Source organism: Odocoileus virginianus, chromosome 21 (assembly GCF_023699985.2).
Source record: "Odocoileus virginianus isolate 20LAN1187 ecotype Illinois chromosome 21, Ovbor_1.2, whole genome shotgun sequence".
Taxonomy (NCBI): Eukaryota; Metazoa; Chordata; class Mammalia; order Artiodactyla; family Cervidae; genus Odocoileus; species Odocoileus virginianus.
Genome location: NC_069694.1, coordinates 46,337,839 through 46,359,425, shown reverse-complemented (window position 1 = coordinate 46,359,425; position 21,587 = coordinate 46,337,839). Strand labels below are relative to the sequence as shown.

Sequence of the window (21,587 nt, the reverse complement as noted above, 5' to 3'; positions counted from 1 at the left end):
TTGTCCCCTTCTCCTCCTGCCTTCAGCCTTTCCCAACATCAGGGTCTTTCCCAATGAGTTGGCTCTTCGCATCAGGTGGCCCAAGTATAGGAGCTTCAGCTTCAGCATCAGTCCTTCCAATGAATATTCAGGGTTGATTTCCTTTAAGATTGACTGGCCTGATCTCCTTGCTGTCCAAGGGACTCTCAGGAGTCTTCTCCAACACCACAGTTTAAAAGTATCAGTTCTTTGGCACTCAGTCTTTTTTGTTGTTCAGCACTCATATCCGTACATGACCACTGGAAAAACCATAGCTTTGACTCTACAGACCTTCGCTGGCAAAGTAACATCTCTGCTTTTGAATACACTGTCTAGGTTTGTCATTGCTTTTCTTTCAAGGAGCAAGCATCTTTTAATTGCATGGCTGCAGTCAGCATACACAGTAATTTTGGAGCCCAAGAAAATAAAGTCTCTCACTGTTTCCATTATCTCCCTATCTATTTGCTATAAAGTGATGGGACCAGATGCCATGATCTTCATTTTGTGAATGTTGAATATTAAGCCAGCCCTGTGACAATCTTGAGAGGTGGGATGAGATGAGATGCGGGGGCAGGGAGAGGCAAGAGGGAGGGGACATGACTGATTTGTGTTGTATGACAGAAATCAACACAACATTGTAAAGCAATTATCCTCCAATTGAAAAGAAAAACCAATGTCTGCTTCCCTCCTGCTCCATCCTTTTTTGCACTGAGAGGGGAGATAAGAGGAAGTGGCAAAAAAGAAAATGACTACTGGCTTCTTGTTAAGGGGCGGGGTGTTGAGTTGAAAGCTGGCAGCCTTGAGAATGGAGAGGATCTGCAGCGCTATCTGTAGCCCCAGCCCAGCTGTCACCTCTAGCTATCTGTGAACCCTCTGGCACTGGTCTTCACACAGGAAAGCTCTCCTTCATTTGACACATGTTGTTTGAGAAAATTAGAAGGGAGTGGAAAGAGGAAGTGCTCCATAGGTATGGTTATTATTATAAAGAACAGTTGCAACGACATGCGGCTTGGAAATTGGATCTATATTCACCATTCACTCCAGGGAAGGTTCTCTGACAGTTCCAGGCCCAGGAATTCCAGGGAAAATACAGGGACGCAGCAATGGGTGACCTTTTGATGCAGAAGGCCAGGCTTGCTGAAATGATTGCCCAGAGGGGACAGAAGCGGCTGTTAGAGGTGGGAGGAGCCTGGGGTAGCACCCGGAGGCCAGGTGGGCGGAGCCATGGCGAAGTGGGAGGAGCTCCAGTGCCCCACTCACTCTCCCAAGGAGACAGAGGGAGCGAAAGCTTAGAGCCTCGCCAGGGTGTGAGCAGCGCCAAGTGTGATGAGACTTGGACTCAGCCAGCGCTGGAAAACAGTCTGACCTACACTGGGGCATGTAAGTGGATAACTGACAGGGCCGAGAGGAGCAGAGAGAGTGCAACTGAAGAAAGCTTCTGTATTCACTTGTCCCTGCTCTTGTCATCTAGGGTCGAGTTCACAGTTAAAGCTGTGAACTGTCGCTTGAGCTGTCTGTCGCTTGGCAGGAAGGTGTGATATGTTGCAAGGAAGGCAGAAGCTAACCAGCAAGTAGGATCCATCCGGTTCCAATCATCCGCCTACCTCCTACATGGTGTCTGCAATCTCCCTTTCTTCCAGGGGTGCAAAGAGACAGAAGGGTTCCATCCAGGCTGCTTGGACTGCCCTGCCCTTGAGCCACCCTCATAGTTTCCCTAGTCTGCTTCCAATATCCAGAAGGAAAATAATGCAAACCAATTTGAAAGGAAAGGGATCGTCCTTAACATGTGGCAGCTCTCCTGTAAAATGTCTCTCTCACAGTTCCCAGAAATGGTTGTCCGTCTCTAGAGAATGTCATAGAATGTGAGAAGGAGGGGCTCTGAGTTTATAGATGGTCAGATTGAAGCTGGAATTGACCACAGTAGTGTTTACTCCCAGCTCCTCATTTTATTTGGGAAGAAATAGAGACCTAGGAAGGTTAAGGGACATGCCTGTGGTCATCTAGTCCCCTTCTCTAGTCATCTTTAGGTGGATCTGTCACATGTACTAGCTAATGACCTCCCACCACCTCTGCGAATTTTACTTAATACAGGTAAATCCCTAATAGCCATGTGGGTGCTCTGTGAACTTAGTCCACTTGCTGTAACTGATCAGATCAGGAGTAAATACATAGTTGTGTCATTCATCTCTTAATATTTGAAGCCACAAAAAAAGAAAAGAAACAACTTGAAACTGTTAGTGATCCAAAACTTTTTATATGGCTGGAAATATAACTTGTAAATTCAGGAAATATAACTCACATGTATGTTAAAGAGGCATATTCGCCTGTCACATACCTGTGCACCAAGGAACACAGAAAGGGGAGTGCAGAGTGAAGCAATTGTGCAGAAAATGGTAGAAAAATGTGAAGAGAGTGTGAATCCTGGGGCCTTGTAGTTCCACTTTCCAGTCACTCACTGAGCTTGGCTGCATTCCTGCTCTTGGACATATCCCTCCGCCCCCACCCCTTTTCTCCATGTTACAGTTCAAGTTGTTGTTGTTGTTCGGTCGCTAAATTGTGTCTGACTCTTTGTGACCCCAGGGACTGCAGCATGCCAGGCTTCCTGTCCTTCAAGTTACTTGCTTCTGTTACTTGCAACCAAGGAATACTAATATCCTCTCGCAGTGGGAGTAGACGTGGGTGCCAGCATGGCTGTCTCAGCTTGCACTCCTGGCGATCAAGCAAGGAGCCCACCTGAGCCTCCTTTTTCCTGTTGGTTGCTGAGGAAATACTGGCCGACGGCCCACTGGAACTGCTTTTCTGCATCCAGAAGGATGCAGCATGGCAGGGATGCTACTAAGAGCACCCAGATGCCCATGTGACGGGGATGCATATAAAAAGGGAGGAGATCATAGCTGAGCCGCCTCACCATCTGAATTACTGCCCCCCAACCTTCCTGGGACAGCCCAGCTCGGGCTTTCTCCTTTTCTCTGTCTGAGATCCCGTCATGACTACTTTCTTAGTCTCTGTGTGTTGGTAGACCATTCCTGATAGCCATTTCTGAAAAACCTAGCTAAGTCCAGGTCTCCTGCCTGGGAGCAAATATTCTCTCACTGCATCTCAGGATTACAGACCTCCAGTTCCTGGTTCTACATTTCTCAGGTCAGTCATCTGCTTTCTTTTGCCTGGGCCCTGATCTCCAAGGTGTCCCTATCCTCCCAGGTCTTAGGTTGGGTTCCTCAGGAATAAACCCTTTATGCAAGTGGATTATCTCAAGGATTGCTGGCAGGGAGATGGGAGGGAAGGCAGCTAATCATGTGTGTTAGGGAGAAAGTGGCTACTTTGGGCAAGTTGGGTGCAATCCTGCCCAGGGGACTTGAGGGACAGTGGGAAAATGCTTGAGAGTTTCCCGCCCTAACATTCAAGGAAGCTAAGATCTATTTATCTTCCAATTCCCAAGCAACATGAGCTGATGGCTGTTCCCAGAGGATCAACTTGCCAATATCACCAGCTAGTCCCACGCTTGGATTAAGAGCAAGCAGAGAGATGCAGGTCCTTGCAACAGGATGCATTCCACACATGTCCCCTGGTGAGGTCCCAGGGGATGTGGGCAGAGCACAGCAGTGTCCACTACAGCCCACGTGTCCCAACTGCACCTGGGTTTTGGTACATGATTACACAAGCTTGGCATTGTCCAACTGGAACTGAAGACGTAGCATTCCGATATGAGGACCCTGGAGCCCCGTATCCAGCAGAGATGAGCTCCAGAACTTGAACCTCAGGCTAGTACTCGTCCCCACTCAGCTTCAGCCCCTAGGAAGCAGAATTAAATCCATTCCACACAATTTTGCATAATGGAGATGTTACTTTGTGATGTTAATCACATATGCATAAAGTTAATAGTTTTGTGTTTAAGGAAAAGCCTTATTTCCAAGGCTGTTCCAAGTTTTTATCAAGTCTGTCTTTCTCCCTTGCCCTCCATGAATGTTAATGCAGGATCAAGGAATGCCACAGGACAGAGATATTAATATTTGTTCCTCTGCTAAAGCTTAACACAGTCGAAAGAGCGTGGACTTTGGAACAAACCAAGCTAGTTTTATTTCTGCTTTTGTGTCTTAAAAAAATCCTTCTCAACTCCGAAGTCAGGAAGATATACTTCAGTGTGTTTTCTAAAGGCTTTATAGCCTTTCACATTTAGATACTTAATCCAGTTAGAATTGATTTTTCTATCTGGGTTTTTTCCAGTTTAGATTATCCAGCTGTCAAAGAAACATCTATTGAAAAGACCATCCTTTCTGCAGAGTATCACCTTGTCATGTATCTATTGTCCATACAAACATGAGTTTGTTTTAGACTCTGCTCCAGTGGTCTCTTTATCCATCCCTGGAACAAAACCACGTGTTAATCAGCATGGCTTACAAGTCTTTTCATCTGGTAGGACAAGTTCTCCTACTTTACTTTTCTTATGGACTTCCTCACCAATTCTTGCCCCTTTGTACTTCAGTATAAACTGTAGAACCAGCTTCTCAAAGTAATTGCTGGAATTTTGATTGGGATTGCTGAATCAATAAATCATTTGGGGGAGAGTTGACATACAGTACACTTCCTTCCATTTAGGTAAAGTTAAAAGCTCAAAAAACTATAATGCTTAGAGAGTGATAAATTTAAAATACAGCAAAGAACCAGTTACCATCATAGTCAGTGGAGTGATTACATCTGAGAGGGAAGTAAGAGGCTTTGATTTCGAAGGGATGCACAAGAAGCCTTTGTTTTATTTTTTGACCTCATGGTAGTTATATGAGGGTCTGCCTTGTAATTATTTATTAAAATGTGTATCTATGGTTTGCTTAATTTTTATAGTATTGTTCATGATAAAATATTTTTAAAATTCTAACTCTGCCTCTTGCTAGTTATTACATTAAATTTTGTTACTTTAAAAAATGTAACAGTTTCTCTCTAAGCCGTAGTTTTCCCATTTGTAAACTGGAGTTCATACCTACATCACAGATTTATCTTTTCTTACAACATTGCAAACAACACATACTACTATGCTTAACACATGCTAGATCATCAAGAAATGCTGATTTACTTCCCCCTCCCAGGCAATCTCTAGTAGAATCAAGCAGAAGTGATATGACAACATCTAGGAGGATTATGTATTCAGGAGTCCCCTGCATGCAGCTTTGGACTTGAACTCTGTCCTGTGCAAAATGAATGTTGACTGGACAGTGAGGTTATCTCTTGCTCTTTCTGGAAATCATGACATCTGTCAGTTTTATCACCTTAGGTGTAGGGCAAAGTGAAATCCGTTCAATAACGCTTATCTCTAAACCAGCCTTCTGCTGAGTCATCAACTGGCAATGGGCTTTCTCCCCACCCCTTTCACTCTGTCCTTGGCTTTAGAGAAATGAACCTGTAGCCTTTGACCCCCTACAGGTAGGCACTACCGGACTGCAAATGGTAGTGAATGGTGGTAGAGGTTTTTAAATATTCATTCTGAATTGAGATCCCTTTAAAATAATGCCTGGGCCAGGGCAGTGGGTGGGAGAAGGAGAGGGGAATGGGTATTTTGTGATACACACACACACACACACACACACACACACACACACACACACACATATCTTCTTTGCAGCTATTACAAGCCAGGCACCAAAGTTAGTCTCAATAATAAAAATTAAAAAAATAATGGATAAGATGTGCTGCTGCTGCTGCTAAGTCGCTTCAGTCGTGTCCGACTCTGTGCGACCCCATAGAAGGCAGCCCACCAGGTGCCCCCATCCCTGGGATTCTCCAGGCAAGAACACTGGAGTGGGTTGCCATTGCCTTCTCCCAAATAAGAGAAGAGTGATTGCTAAATATGCCAGTCATTTTGTTTTGTACTTCAGGTGTATTATTTTATTTAATCCTCTCATGATAATGTGTTCTTTTTATCCCTCATTTTTCAATGAGGGATACTAGCTTTACTAGCTTCACTTACTAGCTTTACCTAGTAAGCTGGGTGTTAGAGAAGTTATGACTTGCCCAGTGTCTCATAACTCGTAAACTGTGGGGCCCATAACTAGCTGTGTTTCTAAATTTGTGTAATGGCAAGTTAAGAACTGGAGTGGTGGAGCTACACATACTCTATATGCACACGAACTGGCTTTTCCGCTATGTCTTCTGTTTCTGCAATGAAAGACCGTCACGAAGTGCTATGTTCTGCCTGCGTCATCTCTCTCTGACTGGTGGATACGTGAGTGAGTGAGTGTGAAAGTTGCTCAGTCGTGTCTGACTCTTTTGCAAAGCCATGGACTGTAGCCCGGCAGGCTCCTCTGTCCATGGAATTTCCCAGGCAAGAAAATTGGAGTGGGTTGCCATTTCCTTCTCCAGGGGATCTTCCCAACCCAGGGATCAAACCCGAGGTTTCTGCATTGCAGATTCTTTACCATCTGAGCCACCAGGAAAGCCCCAGTTGACACATAACAGTTCACTAGTAACCACAGTGAGTTTCCTGGTCAGATTGGCTCTGTGAGTATTAATTAACCATGGTAAAAATGAGATGATGAAGGACAAAAAAGACACAAGTTTTAACGCCACTTATCGCAAGTGCATGTTATAGCCAGTTGTTCCACATCTGAAGGAAACAAAATTTCCAACTGTACACAAAATTAGTTGCTGGTTGGGCCTTGCAGACCCCAGACCTTTAAGAGCACCTGCTGCAAAACTTGGAATTGGAACAAAGAGTTGGTTTAAGTCACTTTGTCTAGCTAGAAATTTAACACATAAACTCAGGAGCTGTGAGGGAGCAATGTGACCCTGTGCCCAGAGGAGCAGAGAAATCTACCCACCACAGAAAGAACAGTGAAACATGGTGCAGAAAGAGGTAGGAAAACAAGGTTAAAAGGGAGAGGTCTGAGGACATGGTGGGTCTGCATCTCAGCACCTCCTAGCGCTGCCTGAAGACCGTCCTGAAGCCCCGGAAATGGCCTCTACCCTTTTCATTCAGGGCTTCCCTCGTGGCTCAGATGGTAAGGAATCTGCCTGCAATGCAGGAGACCTGGGTTTGGGAAGACCCCCTGGAGAAGGGAATGGCAACCCACTCCAGTATTCTTGCCTGGAGAATCCCATGGACAGAGGAGCCTAGCAGGCTACAGTCCACGGGGTCACAAAGAGTCAGACAGGAATGAGAGACTAATACACAGACACACAACAGTGCTTTGCATTCAGATCCATATTGGTTGGTTGGTTTTTGTCATAAGGCAGTTTGCATGTGAAAGAGGGGTTTAAAAGGAAAGGTCCTCCCCCTTGTCCTACAGTGGAGCTTAGAGAATTGCTCTAAGGATTTGCCAGTCCTTCCGCAGAGCCTCCTCACTTCCCTCAGTGTCTGTCCCTGTTACGTGGCTCTTCACGCTCCACCCACAGCTTCTGTTTCGAGCTCTACACTCATGCAGTGTATGCTGGGAACTTTAATCACCCCTTTCTCAATTCATTCCTTAGATGAATCCAAGCATTGGGCTCATTCATCACTACTATTCACCTGATTAAGTCAAGATTTACCCAGAAACATCCCAGAAGATTTCTTTGGATATACCTTCTTATCATGGTGGGGGTGAGCTGCCCATCAACATGTCCTTTGAAACTTATCTTGCACCTAGCCCATGAGACTGCTAGATCGCTTGCTAATTTACAGGAGTCCCTAGATTTCTTGGCCAAGATTATACCTGACAACCGATTGACCCTTGTTCATCTATTGACAGAACAAGGAGAGGTTTGTGCAACAGCCAATACTTTCTGTTGCACATACATCAATACCTCTTTCCAGGCAAAAATCAGTATTGAGGAAATTTGACAACAAGCTACTTGGCTTCATCAGACAATTAACCACTAAAACTTGATATTTAATATGAGCGGGGAAATTGAAAACTGGTTATCTTGTTTGTTTGCTTGGATCCCACAAGGTTTAAAAAACTTTCTGGCAGGACGTTTTCATTTTTTATAACTCCTTTCTTTTCAGTCATGCTGATTTATGCTATATTTTGCCTAGTGCTTCGCCGTCTTCCCTACTGTTGTAAACCTGTGACTAAGACTTTTCAGTCCAAGAAGGAGACCTAGGACCTCCAGGTCCAGACCTTGTATTCAAAAAATAGATAAACAGGCTAGACTTGAACTCTGAGATTAATAAAAATATATTTCCAAGCAGAATGGCTCCTTGGCAGGGGTAGCATCACCCCTCCTACCTGGTCAACGTTTAAGGAAACCCTCCTAAAGTTAACCTGGTTCCTTCCTTTCCTAGGTCCTTTAATAGGTATCTCTGTTCACCTTTTTAGCCCTTGTTTGTTTAACCTTTTGGTTACATTTGTGTCTTTTAGGCCCCAAAAGTTTGAAGTAAGCCTCTTGATGGCTCAAGGAATCTGGCCCATTCCAGCAGAAACAGGCTGAGGTTGCTTAACAACAGGTCTCACCTGCTTCATCATGTGACCCTAATCAAGGACTCACCATACGGAACCCATTTTTATAACAAATCGATTTTTACAATGAACAAGATAGATACCAGAACCTGCCCCTTTTCAATAAAAACAACCAAGGGACTTCCCTGATGGTCCAGTGGTCAAAACTCCATGCTCCTACTGCAAAGGGTGCGGGTTTGATCCTTCGTTAGTTAACTAAGATCCTGCATGCTGCATGGTACAGACAAAAAATTTTAAAAAGTAAATAAAATTCTAAAAATAGATAAAAACTACCAAAAAAGTAGAATCGTCTCAGTTGCTAGAGGTGGCGTGACATAGTCATGAGCTGCTGTCCAGAAAAGAACTAGACATCTCAAGAATCACTGGACACAAAGAAAGGACAGAGAATGAAGGAAATATAGACCGGATATACATTTAATCCCCTGGGGAATTTAAAAAATCATGCCACCATGGTACCATCCCCAAGAGATTTTAATGCAATTGGTTTGGGGCCCTGGCATCAGGATTTTAAAAATTCCCCAGCATCCCAAGTGGTTTTAATGAGCCGTCAAGGCTGAGAACCACTGACATAGAGGAGAACCATAATTGATAGGAAGTTGAGCAGATTTTAGGAAAAGACAAAGGTGATGAGAATTATGTTGATTACAGTTTTTTAAGGTTTTGTTTTTTTTTTTTTTTTTTAGCTACACTGCATGGCATATGTGATCTTAGCTCCCCAGCTAGGGATCGAACCCATACCCCCTGCAATGTCAGCAGAATCTTAACCACCAGACCACCAGGGAAGTCCCTTGACTAAACTTTTTATCCTTCATGGCAACTTGTTTTAAGTAACAACCGTCTACTCAGCACCTGTTGTGTGCAAGGAACTATACTTCACATTTGGATGTTCCTCACAGTGACCTTGGAGTCTTCTAGCTGAGGAAGTGGAAAGTCAGGTGAGGAAACTCCTCTGAGGACAAATGACTCCTGAGTTGCAGAGTCTGTCTTTCCTTTATATCAGTTGCTCCAACTTTAGTACGCGTCACAGCCACCAGAACACTTGCTGGAAAAGCCCCTTCACAGGGGTCCCCACACTTTTTGGCACCAGGTTTTATGAAAGACAGTTTTTCCACAGCCAAGGGGTGAGGGGATGGTTTCAGGATGTTTCAAGCACAGTGATGGGGAACAGCTGTAAATACAGATGAAGCTTTTCTCAAGTGCCGGATGCTCACCTCCTGCTGTGTGGCCACAGACCAATACCAGGGGTTAGGGTCCCCCTGCTCCATCACACAGGGGTGAAATTAAATAGGTTTCAACGGCTTGAGTCTCTCTCCCCAGGTTAGTCTGATGCATGAGCTTCACAGAGAACTTTTGAGAAAGCTCCCAACATAGTGGAAGCTCAAGAAAAATTTGCCAGAGGTAGGGAGGGAGAGGGGCTTCCTGAGTGGCTCAGCAGTAGAGAATCCTCCTGCATCTCAGGAGACATAGGTTTGATCTTCCTGGATCAGGAAGATCCCCTGGAAGAGGGCATGGCAACCCACTGCAGTATTCTTGCCTGGAGAATCCCAGGGACAGAGGAGCCTGGTGGGCTACAGTCCATGGGGTCGCAAAGAGTCGGACGTGACTGAAGCGACTTAGCACTCACACATGCAGTCCGGGAGGGAAGAAAGAAGGAAAGAAGGCAGGAAGGATAAACTTGGGACTATACTAATAACTGAGTAATAATTATTAATTGATTACCTGAGTAATAACTAGGATGACTGTAAGACAGTAGTCAAAAATATTAAGGAATATATCTGTGGGACTTGTCAGGCTTTCTTCCTATTTGGTGCCGAAGAGCTACAATGAGAAACTCTGAAAATGGGGATTTAGAGGCAGAACAGGGCCAACCCAGTGGTGGGAGGCAGGCAGGGTGGGTATATTCTTCCACAGAGCCACCACGGTGGCCTGAAAACACCAGAGGCATCCAGTTCCAAAGCCTGGGCTCTTGAGCACAGAGGCGCTTTCTTGTTCACACACCTATTCTATTTAACTTGGTTTTGACATCCATGAAGAAAAACATCCGTTAACACACATAAAATTGCAGAGGATCAAGTTTGCAGTTCCAGCTGGCATTTCGGCTGTATTTAATGAACAGTACCATCCAGCAAGAAGGATTCCATCCTTTTAAAGACCAGGTCATAGGCAAAGCGATAAGAACAAAATAGATCTGAGAGTTAAATGACTCTGCCTGCACAAGCAGGAGAAAATCACTCTGAGTTATAGACCATTGCCCCCAAAATCTCTATATCGAAAAACTAATAATTACCAAGTTTAAGCAGCACATAATATTTTATCTAACCATATTTGTGGCCAATAAAGGAATCGGGACAGTCCCTCAGAGTCTGTTCACTGCCAAGGATAGAATTGTGTTGTAATATTGACAGAGAGCCAAGCCACATCTCTCTTCCTGCCTCGCCCTACCCCCGAAGGTCTCTGCAACCATCATTAATTGCCTGTCAAAGCCAGTGACAAGAGCTGAACAGTGGCCCAGAGATAGAACGTCAGTGAATATTTCCTCTCAACTAAATATATTTGTGGGTTTCTGATGGACTTTAGTATGTGTTTATTGAATGCACAAATAAGTCGAAGAATTAATTAACCTAAAGATAGCCTGGGAATCAATGTAAACAAGTTTACACAGGACTTCCCCAGTGGTCCAGTGGTCAAGACTCTGCACTTCCACTGCAGGGGACATGGGTTCAGTCCCTGGACCGGGAGGTTCTTCAAGGTGCAGCCAAAAAGAAAAAAAAAAGGTTACATAACTGGAAAAAGAAAAGTACTTGGAATGATTCAGAAATGCTGTAGTAGTTGCTCACTAAATGAGTGTTACATGGCAGGGGGGAAAAGTACTCTTTGAGACACAGAACCAGGTGAAGCACATTTATTGGAAACCCCAAGGCTGTTTTCCAAAATGTGCTTAAAACTAAGTGTCTGGTGTTTTTATTAAAAATGCAAATTCCCCACACTCCTGCTATACATATTCGATTTCTGCAGATCTACTGCAAAGACTGGAAATCCGTACTTAGAAAATTCCTAAATACCCAAGGGCCAAGCTCTTATGGTCATGTGCTATTTTTCTTCAGTTCAGTGGAGTTTGACCCATTCATTCATTCATCAAACTTTTATTGTCTACCGTATACTAGTCAGGAAGTTAGGTATCGGGAATCCAACAAGACCAAGGAACACCAGGTCCCTGTGCTTATGGGGCTTACCTTAAGGGAGACTTGAAAGTTTTCCAATGAAATGAGATAACAACTCAAGAGCATTTTGAGACTAACATGCCTTTATTAAGTCCCTGGTCTGATAGATGAGAAAAGGGAGAGGAGAGACAGAAAGAAATCTCTTATAAAAGGATTCAGACTCAAAGTTTAGGAAGATGCTAGAATATGTGCAAATGCTTAATTTCTTATTCTCACCGGCACCCGGGGTGGGGGGCCTGAGAAGAGAAGCATGCCTGTGGTTTCCTCGGGGTCACTGCAGTGACCAGAAGTAACCACAGGCCCAGAGGTAAGCCTGACATCCACAACAGGAACGTGTCCCTCCCTGGGGCCTCTGGGACTTGACATGGAAGCATTTCCAGAAAGTAAATGTAATTACTGCAACAGATGAGTGAAGCTTTCGTTGGTTTCTGAAGAGCATTTGCTGTGAAGGTCTCCTCGGGGAAGCAATGGAGAGCTGGGGCCACGAGCACTTCTCTTTATCAGCAGTAGACAGTAAATGGGTTCCAGGGCTGAAGTACCAAAAAGCACCAGAATCCTGGCTTCTCCACTTATTTATTGTGTGAGTCGAGGTGACTCCAATCCTCAGGATTGTCGTGAGCATTATATGTCAAAAAACATAGGAAGTTTGGCAGAATTGCTGGACCATGGTAGGCAATTAGTGAATCACTGCAATTATTTTCATAGATGTGTAGAAAAAGGATGATAAAGATATATGTGCTGATGGATACCAGTTTTTCTGGCTGTCATCTTGACAAGTTTCCACACTCATCTCCCAGATTTTCTATATAGAAGAAATGCATTAAAAGCTTTCCTGCACTTCCCTGGGGGTGCCATAGATAAGAAACCACCTGCCAATGCAGGGGACGTGGGTTCCATCCCTGATCCAGGAGGATCCCATATGCAGATGGGCAACTAAGCCAGTTGTTGTTGTTTTAGCTGCTAACTTGTGTCTGAGTCCTGCGTGACCCCATGGATTATAGCCTGCCAGGCTCCTCTGTCCATGGGGTTTCCCAGGCAAGAATACTGGAGTGGATTGTCATGTCCTTCTCCAGGGATCTTCCCGACCCAGGGACGGAATCTGTGTCTCCTGCTTTGGCAGGTGGATTCTTTGCCAGTTGTGCTACCAGGGAAGCCCAGCTAAGCTGGTGCAGCCTAGCTACTGGGCCAGTGCCCCAGAGCGCATGCTCTGCAAGCAGGGACGCCTCTGCAATAAGTCCACAAACCGCAGCTGGAGAGGAGCCCCTGCTCACTGCTGCCAGAGAAAGCTTGAGCATGGCAATGAGCTTTCTGACTGCACAACACGGTCAAAAATTCAAAAATTAACTAATTAAAAAGAAAAATCTTTTCTCATTCAAAGAGTGGAAGAGTAGGTCCTTGTGGATTTAACGCCATTAGAGAAGGATCCCCAGCACAGACCTAGCTGAAGATGGGTTTCCAGGGTCTCCACTTTTATTCCTGACAAGTAAAAATTGTTCCTGTTATGCAGATTTTAATGACAAATGTTAAGGACGAAAGCATGACCAGTATTGAGTTTTAGCTAATCAATTTAGAGATCAGAAAGAGAGTTCAGAGCATTGGTGGATTATAGAATTTAAACAGTGGGTGGAACAAACTCTCGAGGAGCTAGGGGCAGGATGAAAGCAATGGAGACTTGAGGTCCCATTGGAGGGGGTCTCAAAGGAAGACAAGGAAGGAAAAATTATCAAAAGGAGGGCAGAATATCTCCATTAGAACCTTGGGTACTTTGAGTTGTGCCTGGGTCTCAGTCTGGCACTGAACCCCATCAGGCCATTTATTCACTGGTCCATTCATTTGTTCATTCAACAGGTTTTTTATTATGGACCTAATGTGCAACTGCTCATCACAGCAAGTACATAAAAAATTCCTGAACAGGATTATCAGAATGCTCCATGTAATGAGACTTTGGGCAGGTTACTTTATCTTTGTGCCTTACTTTATTAATTGATGAAATGAGCAAAATAGCAGTACTTACCTCATAGATAGGTGATAAGGATTGAATTCTTATTTAAAGCATTTAAAGTGTAAAGTGCTAAGAAGAGTGCCTAGAAAATGGTAACTCCTCAATAAATACTAGGTACTGCTTATTATGAATAGAAAGTCATTTGGGTATCAAACTAGGAATGCTATTTTTAGGAGATTATCAAATCTTTCCATCCCCCGATCATCCCCGCCACCCCAACATATACACACACACTCCAGTTCAAGGTCATAAGATTTACGGTCAGCTCCATCTTTCCCAGACTTGAAATTTTCAGAGGTCTTTCCTTTTCCTTCCTTTAGATATCTCACATAAGATTCTTCTGTTTCACTTCATTCACATTCCTTCCCCTCAGTTTTGCAACTCTAGAACTCCTGTTTCTGTTCAGAGCATTCATTTTATTCTCATGCTTACTGCTCTCTCTAATGAGTCTTTGCTTCTCCAACACTTATGACTGGAGACAGTTTAAAAGAACCAAATAGAAAGTGCTCAATAAATATTCTTTTCCTTCACTCTCATCATTTCTTCTAATGTGACTCTCTATCCTTGAGATCTATGATCCAAGTTAAAAATGACTGGTTCATCTTAAGGTGATTAATAGACTTTAATTCATTCTTATGCCCTTAAACTGATGACTCTCACAGGACTCAGCCTAAGATTTACTTATATTTGAGCTATGTCTACAATTTTCTTCAAATCTCCCTGTCACCATTTGCCCACCATAGAGAATGGAAATCTCATCAAATTCCTGCCGACCCCACAAGGGTATTATAAAGGTTAATGAGGCAATTTCCCAGCAGTTTTTTGAGTGCTGAGAGTGTATGAATATTATTAAGGCAAAAATATTGGGACTTTCAATGCTTAGAAAATAGCAGGCATTTCCCTCAGACTGTTAGATAAGAATTTTTCATTTTAACTTTTCAGATTTCAGTAAATTCAGTTTCTTTCATCTTTAGAGTTTTGTTTTGATGAGATGGAATTCTGAGTCTTCTATAAATTAGACTGTGTATATATTAAAAATAAATACTTATATGTATTTATATACGTGCATAATTTTATTTGTATACCACTCCAGTAATTTTATGTATAATACTAAAAAAATCCTTCCAGAAATAAGTTTCTGAAAGAATAAATATTAAAGACTTGAGAAAGGAATATTTAACCATCACTCCATCTTCAATCTGAGGCTTGAATTCCCCCTAGGATAACAGTGGTAAATGTTATCTATGCGTAAATCTCCCCATTGACAACTTGTTTCATTCTAGAAACTTCCTAAAATGTAGAGAATTCTTCCTTTTGCCAGGGAAGGGCTATTTCATGTTGCCTCCTCAGCCCTGAAAGTTCCAACTCTTCTTCCATCCTCACGCAGTAGGCAATCTTGATTCTTGCTTTGCTGGGGAAATGAAAGCCGTCAGAGGAGAACTTCCATAATCTCCCTTCACCACACATTCTGCCTTCTCTCCACCTCCTGTGGATGGATGAACTGTCTGTGCTTCTGGCTAAGACCATCCTGTCTCCTTGCTCTAGGAGCCTGCACCACCGTTCTCCTTTCCATCATTTGTATCATCCACTTTCCTCTTCTTATTGAATGATTCCCATCAGCATACAAGTATATTGTGAATCTGCCCATCTTCAAATAACTTTTTAAACCCATGTGTCCCTTCAGCTAACACTCATTTCCCTCCACCCTTTTTTATTTTGTTTTTCTTGTGTTTATTTCTTTTTTAAATTTTTATCTTTTTATTTTCCTTTTTCAGCTGCACTCGGTCTTCAATGCTGCTTGTGGCCTTTTTGTAGTTGCAGCAAGCAGGGTCTACTCATTGATGATGCTTGGGCTCCTCTTTGATGCGGCTTCTCTTGTTGTAGAACAGGGGTTCTGAGTGTGGGGGCTTCAGTAGCTGGGCGCAGGAGCTTGGTTGCTCCGCAGCGTGTAGGATCTTCCTGGATTGGGATCACACCCATGTCCCCTGAACTGCGAGGCAGATTCTTAACCACTGGACCTGGAGGGAAGCCCCTCCATCCCTTTTTGGCGAAGGTCTTTGAAAGTATTACATGTGCCTGCTAATCCAAGACCTCTCCTCCAGTTCATCACAAATGGCCAGTCATGCCTCCCACACTGCGCTTCTCCAGGTCACCAGGGCCATCCACGTTGCTAAATCTGCTGACCATTTCTCGGTCCTCATCTTCTGGGACCTAGTGGGGGCTGATGGCCTCGTGGGTCACTCTCTCTGTCTTGAAATTCTTTTCTCACTCAGCTCCCAGGACATCCCCCCTGCCTGGTTTTCCTCCCTCTTTCCTAGCTGCTCGTTGCCAGGCCCCCTTTGGTTCTGCCTTCGACACACTTCACTTCCAACCCCACCTTCAGGCCCCAGCCTTGTCTGAGTTCCTATCATCTCTCACTTATGTTATTGCAACTCATCTCACAACTGGTCTCCCTTCAACTCCCCTTGTGGGAGTTTCTCACTGGAGCAGCCAAACTGATCATGTTAAAATAGATCAAGTTCCCTGACGGTCCAGGGCTTTAGACTCCGAGCTGCCACTGCAGAGGGCATGGGTTCTGTCCCTGGTCTGGGAACCAAGATCTCCCGAAAACAAAGATTTTAAAAAATAGAAAAGCATTGTTAAGGGTGTAATGAGGTCCCTTAGTTTCCCCAGTCCGTAGTACTGCATCGTACGGCACGCTGCGCACTTCAGTGATACTCACAGATGTGGGATTTGCTGTCAAAGAGCTGAACAACCTATCGTTCAGCTCCCTGTCGCTTGTCACTTGCCAAGGTGAAGTCACGCAGCCACATCATCTCCCCGTTAGTGCTCATCCTGACCCATCCCTTCAATCCAAGTGGGGGAGTTGTGGTGGTCATCTCCTGATGACCTTCCCTTACCAATGTTCTTTATTCTTTTAATTCTCTAATAAATAAATAAGCATGCATCTTAAATAAAATAGGTCAAGTTGAGTCATTTTTCTGCTCAAAACATTCCAGGGGCCTCCCATCCCAAATAAAGTAAAAGTGAAGTCTTTTCTGCCCCTTGTGATGGGATCCTACATCACCCTCCTAATCCCTTCTCTCCTGCTCCTGCTCTGTCGCTAAGTTGTGCCCAACTCTTTGTGACCCCGTGGACTGTGGCCTGCCAGCCTCCTCAGTCCGTGGGATTCTCCAGGCAAGAATACTGGAGTGGGTTGCTGTTTCCTTCTCCAGGGGATCTTCCCAAGCCAGGGACTTTTGCTCCTGCATTGGCATGCAGATTCTTTAACAATGAGCCACCCAGGAAGCCCCTTCTCTCCTGCTACTTTCCCCCTTTGTCACTCCTCTCCAGCTGTCTGGGCCTCCTTACTGAGCCCAGACCTCACTGGTCCGTTCTATCCTCAGGTCCCTTCTCCTTGCTCTTCCTACTCTCCCCACAAACTTCCTCCTACTTCTCCCCTCCCTCACTTCCTTCATGTCCTTACTCAAGAGTTGCCCTTCTCAGGAAGGCTTTCATTGACCATCCTATCAAAAATTGTAAGCACCACCCCCCAAATTCATATTCCCCTTTTCAGCTTTTATTCTGCCTTAGCACTTTCCATATCTGCCTTTATCTCACTCATTTGTTTATTATCTGTCTTGCACACTAGAATGTAAGCTCCATGGGGATGGGGAATTTTTTTTTTTTTTGGTCTATTTTGTTTACTGTTTTATCCAGTGCCTAGAACAATATCTGAAAATTAATAAACATTCACTATATATATTTCCTGAATAAATTATGAATAAAAGAGATAAGTCAGTTTGTTATAAATGGTCGACTGTTAGGACAGTAGAGTGAAAATATTGGCATCACAGCACCTCTTTGGTGAGGACTAGACCATCTGTGTATGTAACCTGTACATTCTCAGGGCAATGAAGCTCCTCAGCTGCGTGACCTCACCCTAACACCCAAACAACCAGCGCTGACCAGTCTTCCCCACAGAGGTCAGCTCGCACTCAGAGAGGACAGATTCTCCACCAGAAGGAATTTGTCAAGCTTATCACCATGAAGTCATCAACAGAGGCAAATAAGATTTTGTCCTTCTTCAATATGTTGCTAGGTTATCAGGCTTCGATCTTCTTGGCTTCTGTCTTTCAGTTTTTTGTTCCCAACTCCAACTGGTGAAGATCTCTATTCAGATGTAATTAAACTCTTCAGGAACTGGCTGTATTATAGTTTTCTGCTCTTTAGAGTTTGACTCACTGTCAGCCTGAGTATAAACGTTTAAGTAAGGTATCATTCATCATTCAACAACCATCTATAGAGCGACAAAGTCCCAAGCACAGTGTAATGGAGGCAAGAATAAATAAGGTCCAGAACGTCATTTTTTCTGAACCAAATTCCAAATACAGGTCTTTGTTGGGGCGTTAAAATCTATTACATCTTGGCATTGAAGTGTTTTGCTTTGTTTTGTTTTGTTTTAGATTCCTCAAGTATTCCTCACTGAGCCAGATTCCCCAGAGTTTGTCCTGATTTGGGACAACAAAGGGAATGGGAAAAATGACATGTTCTTTGCTCAGGACTTAGTCCTCCCAATCTGGTCCAAGCCCTATCAAATAAATATTCACAGTCATGGGTAGATGAGCTTAAATCTAGTGACATTTTGGCTCTTTCAGCTTCAGTTAATAGGTTATCTTAAAGTACAAAGGACAGAGGAGAGAAACCCTTTTTGTTGTTTCTGTTGTTCAGCTGCCTGGTCGCGTCTGACCCTCTGGGACCCCATGCGCTGTATGTAGCCCGCCAGGCTCCTCTGTCCACCGGATTTCCCAGCGCACTGCCGTTTCCTTCTCCAGGGGATTTTCCTGACTCCGGGATCGAAACTACATCTCCTGTTGGTAGATAGATTCTTCACCCCTGAGCCACCTGGGAAGCCTCCAGAGCGCTTTCAGCAGTCAACTAATGAGCCTTATGCAGTCGGGGTAACTGACAGCCTGGCAGCCCAGCAGTGCCTGAGTCTGGGTCATAGAGTCATGCCTACTATGGTACCTCTGCTGTTCTGCTTCCCTCTGCCATTTACAGCTAGACTTTAGCTGCCTTTCCTGCTGCTGCCAACTCCCATTTTAAAAATTCTGATTATGACATTTTCCACAATCGAATGTATTTTATTTCTGTTAGTCTTGGTATGGACTACCAGTTAGTCTCTACACAGCTGCCCTTAGCTCTAGAAGCATCACAGAGGAGTTGGGCCACTGAGCTACAGGGATCCAGGCATGGAGACCTGGGCATAAAGAACTACCTGTAACCACTTATCTCATGAGGGGGGTGGTGTCAGGGGCAGACCAAATGGCCTCTCCAGTTCAGAGTTTCCAACTCTTCGGTGTCTTTGAACCATTTCAAGAGAAACGGCATTTTTGAGACATATCAGATGGAAGAAACTGCAAGGGCTTTGCACGTGCATGAAGTAGGCAAAGATGTTTCTTCTCTTTTTTTTGTTTTCTCTTCTTAAAACTTGGGTTTAAAATATCCAACTTACAGAATTGTTTGAGGGATTTGAAAGTGCTGAACACAAGGCCAAGGATGTAGTCACAACTTGATATGAATGACCATTCCCTTCCTTTGAAGCATACAGTCAATCACACATGTAGAGTCTTTAAATAGGATTGGTTCCATTTTAGTGAAGCCCGGGTCTGGCCATGCCTTTGGGCTTAGATGAGGGGAAACAGTAACACCTAGTGTTTGTTGAGAGTTTTTCCTGTATTAACTTCTTTAATCTCCATATCCTCATTTTTCTTCATAACACTTGTCTATCTGACATTATATGTTGACTAGTTTGAATATGTCTCCCCTTCTAAGACCTAATCTCCATGAGGATCTTATCCTCTTTATGTTGTTTTCTTCTATCACTAGCATCTTGAGGAATACTTGACAGTTTTTAAATATTTGTTGAATAAATAAATTTAATCCCCTAGCAAACGATGCTATAGGTAATAGTTAATATGATTACTTCTTATTTCAGATTAAAAAAAAAAAAATAGCTGAGGCACTGAGGAGTCACGTGAGCCTTGCAAGGTCACACAGTGGGCGGTGGAGGCCAGATTAAAACCCAGACTGACCCGAGCACCCCCACACTCTGCCGCTGTGCCCTCCTGCCTCTGGGAAGAAAGACTGCCTTTCAGCCCCTGTCTCTATGAATTAGACTCACACTTGTGTGTGTTTTAATGAAATAATTGTTCCCTTCAGAGCTGATGCTATTTATCAGCAGCAGTGGCACAACTTTTACCTCCCCACCCCCACTCTTGAAAGAGGAATAGCGTGGCAATCACTGCAACTAGAAACTTGTCTGGTCAAGGGCCATTGCCAGGTCCAAAGGGCCAGTGCAGCCCTGGGACCGACGCGGAAATGAAATACCAGCATCTCAGAAAGTTAAGGCAGGTGATCCTACACAGTGGTTGCCCAGTGGGGCTAAAATCTGAACTATTGTACAAAGAGGACCTTCTGACAGCTGATTCATGTTTTTCCAGAAGATGAACGATCTTCATAAACTGTAAGGAAAAACATGCCCCACATTTCTAGCCTGAGTGAGACGTGTCAGGATCACTGCAGTTGCAGACTGTTGGAATTGTCACATCAAGATTGTCTCAAAGGACCAATCTTCAGGTCTGTCTCAATCAAAACTAAATCTTCAAAGAACACAAGTGGCTTGAGGCAAAGGTACTACAGTTGGGCAGTAATACTTTTGTCACGAGTAAACATGTCAGGAGAAGAATAGCCATAGAATTTAAATAGGATCAGAATGATAGAATATGAACTAGACTCCTAGAAGACTCCTCATAAAAATTTATGAAATGTGACTGAAATTTATGGAATCTCAAGTGAATATCCTAGTTCTGGCCTGATAACTACATTCTAATACATTTATTTATTCAACATGATTTATTTGTTTACAGATAAATACATATCTCATTATCTAGGGTTGATGTCAAAATAACCTGGTATAGGAGTATGGAGAGATTGGGTGAATATCTCTGAAATAAAATTGTGCCTGAGTGTTTTGTTTTTTAGTGTCTAGTTTTATTTCTTTACTTTGCTGCGCCAAGTCTTAGCTGTGGCACGCAGATCTTCGATCTCCATTTCAAGATATGGGATATTTAGCTGAGGCATGTAGGATCTAGTTTCCTTGACCAGGGATTGGACCCGGGTCCCCACTACTGGGGGTATGGAGTCTTAGCCACTGGACTACCAGAGAAGTCCCAGCACTGAGACTGATTTGGTGAAGCTAAGAATGGGCAGGAGGAGAAGGGGACGACAGAGGATGAGATGGTTGGATGGCACCACCGACTTGATGGACCTGAGTTTGAGTAAGCTCCAGGAGTTGATGATGGACAGGGAAGCCTGGCATGCTGCAGTCCTTGGGGTCACAAAGAGTCGGACAGGACTCTGAGTGACTGAACTGAACTGAAGCAATGGGTGAGGAGAGGTTTATTATACTATGCAGTCCTCTTTCATTTCTTTAGTGTTTAAAATTTCCATAATAAAAGTGAAAAGATCAAGAAAACCTTCACACAAGAGTTCTTGAACACTTCTGATTTGCATGAGCTTCCCTGCTAGCTCAGTTGGTAAAGAATCGGCCTGCCATGCAGGAGACTTGGGTTCAATCCCTGGGTTGGGAAGATCCCCTGGAGAAGGAAATGGCAACTCACTCTAGTATTCTTGCCTGGGGAAATCCCATGGACAGAGGAGCCTGGAGTCTGATTTGCATAGCACCACTGTGCTCCAGGCAGTGGAGTGTGTGCAATCCAGTTCTACCTTGAAGAGTCCAAAGTCCTAGTAATAGGGAAACAGAGCAGGCACTCAGGGATCCCAAATCCCAAGTGGGCTTTGGTACCTCAAGAGAGAAAGAGAGAAAGCCCAAGGAGGTTCAACTTACAGGAGCCTGTTTAGTACTGTGTTCATTCA

At 44.0% G+C, this 21,587-nt stretch overlaps 1 long non-coding RNA gene across 2 annotated transcripts; it reads left to right on the top strand.

The window, feature by feature from the left end:
* Positions 1 to 1,285: 1,285 nt before the first annotated feature.
* Positions 1,286 to 20,692, top strand: LOC110145530 (uncharacterized). Of its 2 annotated transcripts, none has more exons than XR_011482539.1 (3): positions 1,286 to 1,398; positions 8,349 to 9,382; positions 18,381 to 20,692. It is a non-coding gene; the product is annotated as an uncharacterized lncRNA (long non-coding RNA). The 2 variants fall into 2 exon arrangements; XR_011482538.1 differs by lacking the exon at positions 18,381 to 20,692 and adding an exon at positions 13,517 to 18,374.
* The last annotated feature ends 895 nt before the right edge of the window (positions 20,693 to 21,587 follow it).